Source organism: Tympanuchus pallidicinctus, unplaced genomic scaffold (genome assembly GCF_026119805.1).
Source record: "Tympanuchus pallidicinctus isolate F22 unplaced genomic scaffold, pur_lepc_1.0 scaffold3, whole genome shotgun sequence".
NCBI classification, from domain to species: Eukaryota; Metazoa; Chordata; class Aves; order Galliformes; family Phasianidae; genus Tympanuchus; species Tympanuchus pallidicinctus.
The window spans coordinates 45,389,139-45,406,802 of NW_026294747.1; the positions used below are offsets into that span (position 1 = coordinate 45,389,139).

Here is a 17,664-nt window from a genome sequence, read left to right on the forward strand (position 1 = left end):
TTTCTCTGTAAGCTGTGCCAGGGAGGATGAAATGAATACTTGCGTACGTAGACATATTGAATAAACTCAAAATGTTCTGTGATCTGCATCATATAGCAGCTCTGCTAACTGATCTAATGGCCTTTTCTGAGGTTTGAATATTCAAGAAAACATCTTGTACTTCTGAGAAAATGCAGCAAAACTATAGATCTCGCTTTATAACATATGAAAGTAATATGAAAGCAGCATGGTGGGGTTAAACTACTATCAGAAATGTTACTCTTTTGCCTGAGATAACTTGTTCCCCTTTCACCAAGACCCAGTTATTGCCATTTGGATAGCACACAAGATGCAGGTTGAGTTTTTCAAGGGGAGAGTCATCTATTTATGTGACTGCCAGCTAAGACATTTCTCAGGACCTTGCCCTTTAGCTTGTCCTATCACTATAACTGAAATAAAGAGCTGATGTAGCTCAGTTCTTTGACAGTAATCACACTTGAGTAGTTTGGCCAGGATCTGATGTTACACTTAGTACCAAATCCCAGGGAGAGAAATTTTGAGGTCTTTTCATTTCTTACATCTTACTTGGTCAATGAGAAGACAGCTTAGTTGGTGCTGAGCAAATGCCATGATCTGTCTAAGGATTTATCCAATATGAAAGCACAAGAGCAATGGCTTGCTTTGGAAACTGTTGTTTCAGAGATTTTTTTCAGACTCTCAAGCACAGCAGTAAGCTGAAACCCTGCCACAAACTGCAGTGGTCAGGATCTGTCTACTTGGCATTGCAGGAATTCTTTAGAGCTCTAAGAGGAGTCCCTCAGAGCCAGCACCTGTTATTCTGTCTCTTTTGTAGGACAAAACTAAATGATGTCATTGCTACTTTTCTCTCCTATGAGCAAATTAAGCACAACATCAGAGAAAGCAGTGGAAAATGTTGTGTCAGAGAGCTCCATTTCGCAGCCTCAGAGACGCACATCCAGGCAATTCCTCTGGATAGCAGCTCTGGCTTAACCTGTACCCTTTTGGTCACAGGAACATCTGCTCTGTCTGAAGACAAAATGCTAAAGAGGTCAGAAAGAGTAGCACGTTCGCCCTGCTGTCACAGTGCTTATGCGGGCGTTGTTAGACCCATCCACTGGCACAACTCTGGGAGCCGTTCACTGTAATTCCATCTCCGCCTGGAGAACCAGAGGGTTAACCAGCGTCGCTTTCCAGCAGGGAAGCACCGCCCGCTCCAGCTGTGCCGGGGGTTCCCAGGGCTGCCCCGGCCCGGCTCGGGTCTGCGCAAGGCGGGGACAGCCACCCTCTGCTCCCTGCTGCATTAGCGGGTTTCGCCCTCTCCTAGCAGAGCGTCCCCGGGGGGCGGCTGGGAGATTCCTGAGGAGAGCAAAGTGCCCGGAGGGAGCGGCAGGAGGAGGCGGGCGAGGAGAGCATCCCCTCTCCTGCCGCCGCTGACGCCGTGCAGAGCTGTCGGTGTGGCTCCCCAGAGTTAGTTGCTCAGCAACAAGGATCAATTAATATGCTTTGCAGAAAGTGCAGGGGAAGCCCGAGCTGCTGTCAGCGAGAAGGCAGGAGGCTGAGGGTAATTCAGGATCCCACCCGAGTCTGACACCCCTTCACTGCCACCTCATCCCCTTCAACCTTCCGTTAGCTACTGTTATTTATTTATTTATTTATTTATTTATTTATTTTTGGCTTAGTGTGTGTGTTCCCAAATCTTTCAGGCAAAGCAGCTCCTTGCTTCAGAACTCCACTGCTTCGAGGGTTTTGCCTTTAGATCTCATCTGTATTATGGGGTTATTTGTCAGTCTTTTTCCAGCGCTCTTCTAGTTTAACATTTGTGCTTGTTGGGGAGGGAAAGGGACAGATGATGCTTTAGTCAGATGGTTAAAATGATTCTTCTGGATGAGGAGGGTTGCTTGGTAACACACAGTTGAGTGGTGGTATTGAAAAGGCATCATGTGTGAATTGGGAAAGTTTTCGTCTCTCCTTTATTACAGGTAATCAGCACTGCATATCTGAGACTGAGGAGATAGTACTGGTGGTTGTGAAACACGTAGACAATAGAATAAATGAGGAGCTGGTCTTTTTTTCCTTTTTCAGCATAGCAATTTCAGGACTTCAATAAGGTATTCTTTTCTTTTTTCTTTTTCTTTCTTTCTTTCTTTATTTGATTGTCTTTGGAGTCCCTCTGATGACGCCACGAATCTGGGAATGAAGAACTTCTTCAAGCTGATTGGAAATGGCATTGCGGAGCTGAAACTTAACTGGAGGAAATATATCTCCCGAAGAAGGAAATATAATGCACTTTAAAGATCTGACTTCTGGTGAAAAATTCAAGCCTAGAGAAAACTTGTCTGCTTTGTTTGGAAGAATGGGTTGGACAATTTTCTTCAGTTCCACAGGATATCTGAGTGCCATGCTGAGCTTGATCTCTGCAGCATGCTCTGTGCTTCTCATCTCTTCCTGATGCACTGCATGGTAAGGCCTTTTTTTTTTCCTTAATAATAATATTTCTGCAATGGTGAGAGCTGAAAATGCCACCAATAACCAAATGAAAATTGAAAAAATATAAAAACCTAACAAAAGAAGGTTTATTAGTGTGGTTGTTTTCCAGGAGCAAGTGTCCTGATTACTGCAGTAGCTTTGTAAGATCATTTCTGTCATTTTTCTTGCTTTTTGGCTCTGTGTGTTTGCGTGTGCGTGTTTGTGCATACCTATGTTATCAGCTGCACTTGCACTGGAGCACTGGTATATTTCCAGGCTAAAGGGGATGTTTTGGAATTTGCTCTGATATTTCTCTTTTCCTCCCTCTATTCCCCTTCTTCTGCCTCCCCTTCCTCTCTGTCTCTGTCTCTCTGGGGTTATGGTGCTACACTTTCCCTGCACCTCAGTTGTGTACTGACTGCTAGAAGGGAAAAATAGGGAAAACAGGTCCTGTAGAAACACAGAAACATTAATGAATCTATATTATCTGGGTAAGAAGCTATAGAAGGCTTTACAATGTCTGCTACCTAAGGTGAGATCTGCAGGTACAAAATACTTACCCTCTGTGGGAAACAGGTATCAGATGCAGAATTGGATGCTGTTTTAAATACACAGGGAGGAAAATCCTTTTACACATCAGAACGCCAAAAAAATGACCAATATGAATTTTGACAATGTTACTTTTGATGACCTAAGTTACAGTAAAAGTAAGAAAACCTACTGTGATGTGGTCTTGTATCAGGTAATTTCTGTCATTTACTAGCTTGTGTATTGGGAATAATTATGAATTCAGTGAATGTGGTAAGATTTTGCTTGTAATGTGGATGAGAGGTGGTAAGTAAGTGCAAAGTGATAGTATTAACTAAATACTCAACTCACTATAACTTATGGCCATTATCTGGAAATTGCCAAGCAGATCAGGAATTATAAAGTGAGTATACTGAGGCAGAAGAACATCTTAGCTTTCAAGAAAGCCTAGTTTCTTTGGATTCCTGTTTCAAAAGCGTAGGATAGAATGAAAAATAAAAGAGTGTTGATGGTAAATATATGTATATTTTCTTCTCTGTTTTGGTTGATCAGTGAGTTTGAAGAGGGGTGGCTGCCCCTTGAGGAGCAAACCAAGGTGAAGGCCTGCCCCTGCCCTGAGGGTGATCTCCATCAAGTCCTACTGGATTTGACAGGAGATGAAATGCTGAGGAGCAGGTTTGAGTGGCAGTTGTCATGGGCTCCCCAGCTGTGGAAAGAGGTGAGGAAGTCCTGACTGCAGGTTCAGAGAGTGGGAGAGGTGCAAAGAGCCAAAGCAAAACTCTGAGACCGGCCAGCCCAAACCAGCTCCAATGGACTTAGTATAAGAGCTTAAATTCTATTCAAAAATTGAGTTTTGTCTAAGATACTGATACTTCCCTCATAGTGAAGGGACCTCATGAGGTAATTTCTAAAGAAAGAATGGAAATGCAGTCTTTTCATGTCACCACAGCAAGAGAAAACTGAGATGATGCAAATATGCTCCTATAGTGTGGCCGTTTTCAGGCAGCATTCAGAAAAGCTAGACTTGTTTTTAAGAATAAGGGTTCTTATATATAATAAGAATAAGGGTATGTATATAAACACATACAATAAATTAGAATTTTTTCTATATTGTGCTATTTAAAGTGCACAGATATTATAAGAACCAATAAGAAAAACTGAGGAAGGATAACATAACTTGTAGATGTCATCTTCCAATCCTCCCTTGTGGAAGAAGCTCTTACTTGTGGAAATGGTCTCCCAGCTTTTTATGTGAACAAGGACTGCATACTAAACTCAAATTTCCTATTGCAAATCTCCCCTCACATCAGCAGGTCTACTTCAATCAATGGGACAACTCATATGAGTAAGAACTACTCATGTGAATAAATTAGGAAAGATTTTGTAAGACCAGTCTCTTTGATTGCCATGGCAACAGATTTATTAGGCTTCAGGCACAGTTTGTATTTCTCTTCTAAACAAAATCATTTTTTGTTTTACCCATGTGTATCCTTTCATCTTGCAATTAGGACAAGAAAAATAGGTCAATTACATTCTTGAAGATCATACAACTGTACAGACACATGGTTAGGGAAGAATTATCAGAGTATGCAAAGTTTACTTTTATTTGTGGTCTCTAAATCCAAGATGAGTGTATTTTTACTAGAAACATTCATTGCCTTATTTATTTATGCGACTCTGTTAATGTTATTAGGTATTCTAGTCAACAACTCTGGAAACTCACCAAAAACAAACATCATTTAAATTATGACTGAACATAAAGAAGCATTCACTATTATTAAGTACAAGGAGACTTACCAAACTACCTAATACATTACATATTTTCATTCTTTTAGTAATACATCATGTTCAGCTCTTTACTAGATCCAGAAACATGTTTATCTTCAGGGTATAGAAGCAAGATGAAGTGATAATTATAACAAACTTCCTAGAGAATATAGATATATATTGTCACAGGAGACATTAGAACTTGTGAGTTTTATTACACCATGCAATATTTTCTGCTTATAAATGTCTATATTATTAGGATATGTGTTACATAAGAAGTAATATTTCCTTCATTGAACATTATAAAGAACAGTCCATTTTTAGAATACAATGTACAAGATTTTTTTTTTTTTTTTTTTTTTTTTTTTTTTTTTTTTTTTTTTTTGCACTAGCTTGTGCATTATGGAAGAAATGAAAATATTAGAAAATGTGAGAATAATAACCTTTAGTATGTATCCAGTACTCTAAAGCAGCAAAAGGTTTGTTTCATTAATCCCCAAAATAACAACACATACATAGTGTGAAGATTTGATTCTTTTCTAAGGGGGGTGTAGCTTTGAGAAAGAGGCTTTTGTTCATGATGATCATTGTTTTTAGCAGACATTTCTATCAATGATGTACTGGGACAGAGCTCTTTCTTTAGTGCCATTTCTCATCGTTTACTTTAAACAGTCATATAACAGCTTTAATTAGTTGTCTGTGAATTCTAAAGGAAGTGAACGTAATTTCCCTTCCTTTTAGATTACTATTCAATAGGGCTCTGATGTTGAAAACATATGTATTTAATTTCAATCCACGGAACTCTTTCATTAGATAAAGTATGTGAATTAGAGCTTGAAGTGTCTACATTATCAGAGCAGTTACGCTGAGTAATGGAAATACTTTCCATATTTGCAACAACTATTCCTAGTTGAGAAAAAAGTACTTAAAAATAGAACACATAAGAAGTTCCTGTACCTGCAATGCCTTGAGTGTTTTTGATTCAAGAACCAGGAAAAAATCCGAGGTTTTGCTAGGCACACAAAAATAATTTAAAAATCTGAATCTTAAGGTTTTACTGTTTAAACATAAACACGGGAAGAATACATACATCTAACGAGAAATTTCAATTGATCAGCATCGTTCTTTTCCAGAAACCAGGATAAGAAATTGAAAAGGCAAAGGTATTAAAAAAAAACCCTGAAAACTCATTTGTGTAAAAATATGACACATTTCATTTCAGCATTGTTATTCAGACTCTTTCATATTTTTAATAGGAAATTCCAAAACTGTTTTTCTCAGTGATGAATTGCAGTATTTAATTTTTTTTTTTTTTTCCTTCAGGGAAATATATATATATATATTTAATACTAGATTTGTCATAGCTGTCCCAATATTTATTGTCTCTTACAGGTCAGCTCTTTAATTGCAAGCTCCCTGAAAGGCCAACTTCAGCACTACCCATTCATAGCCCTATATTGTTGATACTGAACAGCAGTTCCTACCAGCTCTATGGTAGATGTAAGTTCTGATTGCAATTCCCTGTTTTAACTATTTTTGTGTCTTCAGAAAAAAACAGGCCTCTATTATGCTGAGGTTTACAGATACAGAGGAGGTAGTTTCTACTACAAAAGGCTTTGAGAGGCCTTCCAAGTGCACGCAGGCAAGGAGTTGAATTAGTCAAGTATTAATATCTTTATTAAATAGATAAGGAACTGAGGAACAAAAGACTGCCGAGGGCTACACTGTCAGGGAAGAGTTCTCAACTGAACCCAAATGTCCTCATTCTCAGTTCATCACTGTCCCTGCAAGGTTGTTCTTCATTTTCTTCATTTTTTGCTTAATGACTTGCGTTTGGACTTTTAAGTTAATACTAGTTGAAGTATCAAATCTGAAAGGGATTTACTGATGCATACTTCCTTTCCAGTGTGAGACAGTTGTCCTAAAAAATTCTTTTTTTCTCCTGAGCTGTTCTGTTTGAATGTAACCTTTAATTATGTAATTGGTTTACTACTTGGGGGAAATGCATCCTAGATTAAACAGCAAATTCTAAATAGTAATGTCCTAAATGCCCCATGTATACCAAGGTGTGTATATGTGTGTGTATTTGTTTATGCTGCCTGGATTTAATGATAGCTTTGAGGACTATTGGTAAATGAATGAGATTGAAATACAGGGCAGCCAGGAGGAGCACCTGCATTCCCTTATCATCAGCAGCAAAGGTCCACAGGGTCATCCCCAGCCAACCTTAGCTCTCATTCTTATCTGCAGATACAATAAAAGAGATTCTGAAAGGCGCTCCCATTCAGGACAGAAATGTTTTGCATTTTGATTTGGATATTGAACTGTATAAACGTGTTTTAACTTCAAACACACAGATCTTAAAGAACTTTTCATATGTACCATAATTCTTTTTTAAATGACAGAGGATCCAAATACTTGTTAGGATGTAAGCATGGTGTTTACAGTGTTTACACATTTCCTGCAATATTAATAGATGAGGAAAATAAATCTAATGATTATGATAAGGTACTTTTTTGAACATTGACAGGAAAGGTGGATTTTAGCTGGCTAAGAAACATTGGAGATGCACATATATACAATTTTTATTCAAAATAAGATCCTCAAGAAGAAGAGGCTTTGTGAGAAAAGTTGATTAGCTAAAGGGATCAGTAGATATTGATGCAATTTGATTGCAAATTGAATCAAGAATGTCTATTGCAGCTCTTTCTGAGAAAAAGAATGGGGCAGTGCCTGTCCCTTCCTTATTTAAGCTAGACAGCAAGCAGTGGTGTGACTAGAAAACAGTCTTTGCATAGTCTGTTACTTGTTCAATATGGAAATTATTGAAGTGCATATCTTCAACCTCTGACTTCTAAAAGTTTGGGACTTATCACTTTACAATAAATAACATAGGATATTGAAAATCATCTCATTCTACTTCAGGTAATGCTGTGTTGTAGTTAAGAGAAATAAGGACTTCACTTTGACATGTGCCAAAATCTAACAATACTTTGCAAAGAGAGGTGATACAGAAATATGTTAAGAGGATCAGAAAGTTCCTTTAGGGAAGGCCAATTCAATGCTTTAAAACCAAGTCATTTAAGCTGTTCAATTCAGAAAATAGATGACAAGGCTTTTTGTTGAATTCTGTGGCCTGTGTATTGTTGGGATTTGTTTTTTACTTTACATCAAAAGCAAAAATTGGTTGAAAAGTTTTGGTTCAGATATTCATAGCAAAACAACAACAAAAAAAAAAACCTGACTATAGAATCAGTAAAATACTTGGTAACAGACAGGATTTTGGAAGAGATTTTAAAGTATTTGTAAAAGTTCTTTTTAATGGATGACCTCTATGACACTTAGCATATACTGTTTCTGTGCTGTATATCTGTATTTATCAAAGCTGGAATTCCAAGATTTCCCTTGGAAGAACCATTCATTCTGCCAATGTCATTTCTGTTTATGCTGGGTTCCTGTATTTTGATTAAGTAGCAGTTGGTTTTTGTTACATCAAGGTGCTCTGGAGTTTAGCATAGCTGGATGTTTTCTCTGATTCCTCAAAACACTGTTATGAAAATGTGCAACAATCTATATTATGCTGGAGCCACCCCAAGGTATTGTTAACTCAATGCATATTATAAAGGGAACAGTGTTTCTGACATGACTTCCTGCAATGCTCAGGGTGTTTTAATGTGTCATATCACTGAGAGCATCCCGAGTGTGGAAAAATCCGATGTTCCTTCCTTTTTATTATGGTTTTAATAGCACTATTATATATGAGTCTGCTGAGGAAAGGTTGGTCCATTATTTTGACTCATGACTGTGATTCCTCAGGTCTTGCATCTTTCCTTGCACTTTCTTAATGAATTGTAAGGGATTGCTGGAATCTTTGGCTCTAGTGGTTTCTCAACTCCAGCCCCAAAATCAGTGCAAAAGATGTTTAATGCACAAAGACCCATCTGCTCCATCCGTGCATGCTCAACACAAAATAATTCCAATCCTACTCATTGAATTTTAGAAAGCTAGTAAAAGACCAGAATTTACATATGCAATGTTTCTGCAGAAGAGATAGATGAAAAGCATCACTAAAGCTTCATGCTCTTATAAGCAATAGTAATATTAATAAAGCGGACATGACAGATATTATAAAGAAGACCCTACAATCAGATTCCTTTCCAGTTTCTAACCTGGATTTCAGTGTATATATGAGTATGCGCAGAAGGCACATCAGTTGGATACCAGAGAGATTTTAGCATCAGAAACTGCACTGCACTCTGCTTTGCTCCTCATTCCCACCCATTGCCCTTCTCTGGAGCCTCACCTGGAGATGCAGTTCACCTGCAGAAATCAAGTTTTGCATGAAGAGAGAAAGAGTCTTTCTTGATCCCTGCAGGTTAAGCAAGGGATTAGTAGCTGATGCAAATAGAATCAATAAGCAATTTCCTTTGTAAGACAAGGGCAACCTTCTTGACATCAGTTCTTTAGTGGTAAATGCCAGGTGTTTTTATAAAGTTGCATGGGTTACCATGTATCTTAAGAATCCAATAGCATACACTCCTTGCTCACACATCCTCATCAGGAGCCTGTCCAGACTCATCCTCCATTGGCCCTTCCTGTGTCTACCTCAGCCCATGCAGGCACGTATCCCTAATACCCATGACAGTGTATCTGGGTACATCTGTCCATTGCAAGTATGTATGAGCTGAGCCTCTCTCTCTTGTGGTCATGCATCCATCCCACCTGCAAGTTCAGCACAACTGTGATTATGTTGTCTGTTGTGCTCCCCTAAGATCCTGATCATTGCTCCCCTGTGATTTACAGTGGAGTATTCCTCAGCCTTGGGTGGCACTGCTAAGAACAGGTCCCTCAACTGTATAAGTGATGTGTGCAAATATGATGTCTCCTGGGAGGCTAAATAAAATAGACAGTGCTCCTTGCCAGCCACTGCCATGTCTCACTTTCTGCCTTGGTATACAAGGTCTGCCAGTATGGTTTTGAAGCCTGTATCTGTTATAGATCCTCTCTACTCCCCACTGCTAAGTCCAAGATCTGTGCATAGGACTCAACTTTCACATGAGCATTAGCACAGGATAGCTGCTTCTGCACTGAGAAATAGAAACTACTGTCATGCAATGAGGTAAGATGCTATGGATAGTTGATTTCATAAGAGATTTGCAACAAGATAGGACTTTTCCACAGTGCATTGCACACAAGCATGTGTCCAACCTGCTGGGGTGAGCACTACCATCCTACTGGGTACTGTCACAGCTGGAGTGAATTTAGGAGCCAGAAAATCTGCTCTTCAGATTGTCGCCCAGTTCTCTGCAGACACACATGGCTGGACTGATGCTGCTATCTGCTTCACACCTATGTCTCCCCAGTCTGGAAGTGCAATATCTCATCCCTTATTCTGCTTATATAACATGTAAAGATGCTGAGTTCTCCCAGAAATCAGGTTACAATCACTGTGTGATTCAGCTTCCAGATCTGTTCAGCGAGGCCACTGAACCTTGCTTGTGTGTCCCAAGGTGAGGATTAATCTGTTAATGTTTGTAAAAAGCTATGTAAATGCTCTGTATCATACTGACAGGTCAAGCACTGCATTGCTCACTGACTGCTTCTCCTGGCAGTGTAAGATATATGTCAAACAATGTCTGTGCTTTCAACTGATGTTCGCTGATCTATCTTGACTGGCTCAACCCTCTCAGGATTTGGCCCTCCTTAGCCTGCTGATAGGTGATACAGCACAAATATGCAAGGCTGCTGCTTTTCCAAATAAATTTGAATGCAGTAAATACATCATTGTATGCTTCTGCATGACCTTAACACTCAGGACACTTTAGTTCTCCTAAAGAACACAAGGAAAGTGAGGAAGGAAGCTGGAGCTCAGTCCCCTGTTTAGCTGTGGGCAGGAAGGTAGCAGTAATAATTTCTTTTAACTGTAGGCAAGGATCAGTAGCTCATTTCACTGGTTAAATTACCAGGTACTGGATCCTCGTTATTAGTGTTACACATGGATTTTTATGTTGATTTTTTTGTATGAATGCATAATACTTTGATCATCTTTCATGATTTTTTGCAGTGAAGGTCATTTGCCACTGATCTTTGCTGATGTCTTTATGGGTATATTTAAGTTTTCCCAGTCTATGAGGGCTGCTCCAAAAGTAATGACTCCTTGTTTCATTATGTTTGCCCACAATATCAGAGGTGGATATTGGTGATATGAAAGTAAAGGCTGAACATTCTCACCAATATTCTGTTCCATTTTTTTTTTGCCATACAATAGATGGCAGCAAAGGGGCAATCTGACAAAGTGTCATCTGACATGGAAGTGTATATCAGGCAAAGATGTGGAATTTACCTCCATGCTCCATGCAGAAAAAAATAGTACCATCGACATTTGCTGACACTTGCTGAATGTTTATGGAGACCAAACAGTGAATGCAAGCAGTGAGGTGGTTGGTGTTGCGTTTCAACAGTTTCAACAGCAACTTGAAAGACAAGCAACAAGTGTGAAATGCAGGGTCTTGTTCATTCCCAGTGAAAATGCATAGCTAATGGTGGTGACTATGTTGAAAGATAATGTGTTTTAGTTGAGAATTTGCTCTATTAAATACTGTTATTATGATCTTTGTATCTGTTGTAGTTTCCATTAAAATAAATAGAAAGCATTACTTTCAGAGCAAGTATATAGATAACAATGCTGCTGAATAGTTTAGGAGCTGTTATCAGCACAAGTTGTTACTGGGTGAAATCAGGATATCTAAAAGGAAAATACTTTCTGTGAATCTTTGTTGCTTTGTGATCCTCTTAGGCTACTAGAGCTAGAATCTCAATGTGTGGGTCATTTTCTGGGACTAACGTAGAGATATGGTGTTGAAATATTCAAAAGCAATTATGAAAAGTAGTTTTTTTTGTTTTTCTCAGTGTTGTTCGTGCAAGGAACTTTTGCTTTTAAGGCCTGATCCGATTCCTTTTGGAATTGGTGAGAAATGTGCGGCTGTTTTTTTCCACAACAGCTTTCACTCCAGCAAAGTCTACATGATTGCCTTAACAGCAAACATGAACAGGCTCTGGCTGTCTTTACTCAAAAATCTCTCTCTTTATTTGTTTTTTGTTTTATTGCTTTGGAGTAACAAAAGCCCACATAAATGCACACAGCCTGTATCAGTCCAGCGGTTTTAAATGACAAGTAGAGGAAAGATGGTAGGACGTGGCCTTTGGGTTGCATCTAAGAGGTGTTGCAGGATGGTGGCTGCTCCTCAGACAGATGCAGGCCCTTTGTACTCTCTGAGAGACTCTTGCTCTCACCTGGCTTTTCTGAAGCTAACTTGAGCACAGTTCAGTGTGCAGCAGTACTGTGACTGCAGCAGAGATGTAGCCCATGTCATTTATAAATGACTGCAAGTTGGAGTAGGAATAATTTATAAGCCAAGCTTGAGAGATTACCTTGTTTACGGCATTGTTAAAAAATAGAAGGTAAAACTATAATGAAACAATTAAGTCCAAGTAGATGTAAATGTCTCTTAGATAAGAAGCCTACTAATGTCCTAGCACTACAATATGGACCATAATATAACAAAGAACAACAAGAAAATATTAGCATTTACAAGAAATAAAGAATTAGGAAACAGAAGAAAGGCAACAGAGACTTTGCTAATGGAGGGATTATGGCTTTTGAGACCATGCAATGTGACACCTATGAGAAGCAGTCAATTTTGCAGATTTAGCAACTACCACGTGTCAGGAAGTGCATGTACAAAAGATGTTACTGCATGTGTGGCGTGGGAGAGTTTCTCCCTACCTGGCTGTGAAGCGTGTTGAGGGTGACATAGCCATCATGATGGCTGAGCACGGTGTGTGTGCAGATGTTTATGAGAAATCTATTCTGTTCTTCTTTACTTGCAGATACCTGCATGTGTCATAGTGCTGTGCATTTGTAAGTCGTGCACTTCTCCTCCTCAGTAATGCTTACTTTAGCCCCAGGGGAAGTGCAGCTGTGACCATAGTGGATGACTTCATCAGAGGAGGGGAGTTACCCAGCCTTACTGACAGATATTCATGAAGATTTTCCCAAGGCCAACCTCCAAATGCATTACTGCAGAGATACTTTTGACATTTGTAGTCCAAGAAGTGCTATTCAGAGTAAAACACTGCCAGTGGGTTTTCATAAAAAGCTTGTTTCTTGGATTGTCTGTGGGGGTTTGAATAGAGCTCTGAGTTGTAAAGCCCTAAGATTTCTCTTGAAATATCTACCAGTCTGTATCTGTCTTCCTTTCCTCTCCAGACACAGGGACCTTCAGCAGTGCTTTTTGCTCTGAAGTTACCTACAGCACCCCTGCCTGTGGCTAATTCCTACTCAGGCTTGCACTCTCCAAGCAATCCCCAGTGGACTGGGGAAGAAAGGAAAGAATTGGAATCAATTCAAAGAAAGACCTATGAACTATGGGCAAGAAAATATAAGCAAATGCAATTGAGATGCAGGCAGATTTTTTTTTCCCATAGACAGATTTTTGAATAATAAAATGAATATAAATATTGGACTTTTGGAAATAAAGTGCTTACTACTAAAATCAACCCACAAGCGTATACCGTGAGAAACCTTTCTTCTTTGACACAGCTGTCAACCCTTTGGAGATTTTAAGTTGGAATTTGTCTAGTGTAAATCTTAGTTTCTACTTAAAAAGAAATATCAAGAGCATTGAGCTTTTGTCTAGGGTTTTTAAAGCATGGGAAAACTAATATAATTTCTGTACTAACGTAGAGTTATAAAATTTCACATCTTCCAATTTTTGTCAAAAAATGGTTATGTCTTTTGATTCATGAGATATTTTACTATATAATACTGTCATACACTTTCTCTTAAGAAAAAAACAAACAAACAAACAACAATTCTCTCCTCTGGACTATTTGACATGGCTATTTCATTTGTAACTCAGTCCAGAGCTGGCTGTGTTTCAGTCACCAATGTCTTCACAGAGTTTCTACATGAATTATTGGGCTGTGTTTAGTATCTAGAAGTCTAAGGAGTTGAAAAGTATGGTTCTAATGTCTGACTGCAACTTGAAAGGTTCTTCAGATGCATAGCCAGGCGTAACAATGACCTGTTTGTGGTTGCAGCAAAGCAATGCCTATACTGAACTCAATAGAAATTAGTCTCTTGGTGACAAAAGGATATCTCCTGTCAGATCCAACACATGTGCAGCATGGCTTCCAGGTTCAACATGAAAGAGTGGTTTTAGAGGATGAGAAGAACAAGAGTCAGCTATGTTAACCATATCAGTGGCATTTGGGAGTAGCTTAGAACTGATAGGACATGCATAATTGGACATAGTTTGAATTCTTAAGTTATACAGGCTTGTACAAATGCTTTTAGCTAACTAGGAAGTCTTTGGAAAAAAATGGCTTCAAGCAAATGGGAATCTTTTGCAGGTTTCCTCTGTATTAAGAGGATTTTTTTTCTGAGTTGTGTTAGTTTATTTTCATTCAACACTGATATTGATTAACACTGCATTGACGTCTTCTTAATTAGCAAAATAATATGAATGATAACCAATAAAGGTTTTTTTTGTGTGTGCTCCTCCTTTATGTCTCCAGAGCTACAGATCAATTGCTAGTGTTTAGTGACTCCTGCTCAAAAGTGTAGGGCCTGTGGGTGGGTCTTCTTTTATGGCTGACACTTGTACAATGCATAATTTGAGATGACATTGACCCTGCCAGACTTATAGGAATAATATTTTCAGCAGGATAAATTGTTCCTGAATGGTTTCTTCAATGTACTGTGTTACATGCCCAAACATTTTTTTCATCATCTTGAGCATATGTCCCAAATTTCTTCTCTGCTCTTTTTATTGCATGGGTTTGACTGTAGCCAACAGCAAAGGTCAAAAGACATTTTACTGTTTCTATTTCTGTATTTCTGTTAAGATGAATTAAATTGTTGGTGCCGTAAAGTGACTTGTTAAAAAGCTTATGCTGCAAGACTTCAACTGGTATAAACTGAAGCTGAACTGCATCAGTTTGAACCAGATGGTCCAGAGAGACTATGTGGTCCAAAGGGTAGGGTATTGATTTAGAAACCAAGAAAGAGAGTTTGATTCCCTGAAGCCAGGGAAGCTCCAGGATTTTAAATAATGTGTTCACCTTTGTCTCAGCTTTTTTCCTGGATAAGTGGTGGAGTGGCTCTGTATTTGGAGGTATTTTGCACTCAGTTTTTCAACCAAGTGGTCTTATTTTCACATCTAACATTAGTCAGTAAAACTGCCTGTTCAATCTGTGTTATAGGCAGGTTCTGAAGTCTAGGAATGCTGTGGTACCACTGTACGGACAGTTATGTTTACCACTGTCCATGAGAGGTAGAATGCATAATTTCTCAGTCCATAATTGAACCAGCACTGTTTTGTACTTCAAGGAGGGCTCAATTTATTTCCTTCTTAGAGAAGGAAATCCAGCTTAATTTCTTACAGTACAAAAAAATTCAGATCACAAATTTCAGTTGAAAATAATATTTATTTCAGTACTTTAAATTAATTTTCAAATGACCTTTGGAGATATTTAACCCTCATTGTTTTATAGTTTTTTTCTTTGTTTGTCTGCTTTGGTTTTCTGTTTGGTTTTTTGTTTGTTTGTTTGTTTGCTTGCTCATATTGAGAGGAAGGTTGTTTTTAATGTTGTTATTGTATCATTTAGTTCCACATATGTAACTTTTGGAGTCTTGTACATCTTTTTCTATCCCTAGAACTTCTCTACACTGTGAGCAGGAAATATTTGAATGTACAATTAGTGTTCATATCCCAGTTTTGCTTTGTGAGTGAAAGTCCATCCTCCCACCAAAGCCTGAAGAATGTTGTTCCACAGCAGAGCTGCCAGCTTCCTTGGGTTTTAGCTGGTCTCTGGCCACAAGGTTTTTTTTTTTGCTGGCATGCTCATTGCTCCAGCCACCTTATCCCAGTACACATTGGCAGTTTTTTATAGTATGAAATGGGAAGAAATGTGGATAAACATCACCTTCCAGGACCATCTGGCTTTTAAAAATGAGTAGAGCCAAACAGATACATTACAAATGTTAGTAAAGTATCTTAACTGAGAAAGCATCAGTCCTATAGGTGTGGCATAACAGTTGTTAGAATAGAAAATAGTTCTGTGTGAACAAATAGAAGATTCTTCATTTTGAAATACTTGACTTTGAAAATTGAGATTTACCAAACCGCTGTTTCTTAGCTATGTTGCTCTTCATTTACTTATCACACCAGTTCAATGGGACTTAGAAGTCTCACTGTACTTTACATGGACTGTGGGACTTAACAATTGTTTCCAGTGACTAATTTTGTACAATTTGTACAATGTACTAGAAATATTTTACTGATTATTAGCAGCCTCTTTATTACAAGCAATGTCTTTAAGGATTCTATTAAATGTCAAAAAATAGGGCTAAACTTAGCTCTCAGTTCTAGGAACATAAATAAATATTATCTTTCCTCTTAAGAGTGATTTTACTTAAGGTTTTGTGAATAGAACTTGGCTTAGTGTCCACCAAAGAAAAATATATCAAAATATATGTTTATTTCCCTAAATCTTCAGGAGAGGTTACCAATATGCTACTGAATACACTGTTAGAGAGCAGTGAAATATTTTCAGTTTTATGCATGGCTGTGTTCTCAATTTTATTCACTTTTCATATGGTCATTGTTTTAAATTAGTGGCACTACATTAGAGGATGTCAGAATGCATCACATAAACAGATACAATTTACCATGACCTTGAGGCAACACGATGTGTATGCTGCATTATACTCGCTATCCAGACATGTTCCTTACATAGTACAGTATTGACTTCAGACATGGAAATAACACAGATGGTTATACATACTGTACAGAAGACATATGCAAATAATCTCTTCAAATCTATAGCCAGATCATTTATAACTTTTTAATACAAATAGGAATTAACTCAAGCAAAAAAATATATAACTAAAAAATACAGATGGCTTTGCTGCGTACACAAGGTGACATCCTTTGCTGAAAAATGGAAATCTCTGAATGTCAGGAAACATGTTTTTGCTATGGGGGCAATCAATCATTGACAGAGGTTGCCTCGAGAAGCTGTGGAGTCTCCGTTCTTGGAGACGTTCAAAAATCTTCAAGAATATAACCACACACAAAACTGAAAATATTTTACTGCTTTCTTGCATTAAGAATATTTGATTGCACATTGGTAATTCTTCTTAAGGATTTAGGGAGATAAATGTAATAATTTTGCTATGTTTTCCTTTGATGGACGTCAAGACAAATTTTATTTGAGCGTGGTCCTGAATAGCCACCTCTTGGTGTCCCTGCGTGAGCAGTAAGTTGGGACCAAATGACTCCAGGAATCCTTCCACATATCCGCCATGTTGTGGTGCTGGCCAAGCATTGGACAAGTTAATCATGACATTTTCTGTCCTGAATCTCACTTCTCTGCTGTGCTAGAGAGATGACCATGTGGAGATGAGCTTTCACCTTGCTTGTGTTTTCCCAGCTGTGCAGGGAGTTGCACAGCTACGAAATTTCCCCAGGATCTTAGTAGGCTAAGTATTCACCTCTCTTTCACACCATTCTCACTCTTCTTGCAAGACAAAGGGAGAGCTATTCCCACAGGTCAGTGCCTGGCCCTCCTGAGAATGTGTAGGTTGACTTTCAGCAAATTACTTCAACCTTCTGCTCTATTTCCCCCACCTTCCCATACATCGTTCTGTTATAATTTTGGAATCTGATTGGACTAAGGATCATTCTTGTTGTCTTTGTCTGGTTTCTAGCCCAGACGTCAGCAGGGGTTTCCGCATGCTGCTGCAATAAAAATGACTAATGATGATGATAAAAGGAGTGGGAGTTGGTTGCCTGGAGTGCTATCCTACTTTGCTAACTTTGTTTTAGAAAGTAGTTT

At 38.5% G+C, this 17,664-nt stretch overlaps 1 long non-coding RNA gene across 2 annotated transcripts in view; it reads left to right on the top strand.

Annotated features, from left to right (window-relative positions):
* Window positions 1–948: 948 nt before the first annotated feature.
* LOC128086165 (uncharacterized) overlaps window positions 949–17,664 on the top strand; it is a 28,214-nt gene continuing 11,498 nt past the window's right edge. The window contains exons 1-3 of one of the 2 annotated variants that reach the window (XR_008209269.1): window positions 949–1,561; window positions 2,166–2,460; window positions 6,154–6,261. This is a non-coding gene — a long non-coding RNA (uncharacterized LOC128086165). The remainder of the gene's footprint in view (window positions 1,562–2,165; window positions 2,461–6,153; window positions 6,262–17,664) is intronic. The other variant, XR_008209268.1, reaches the window with a different exon arrangement.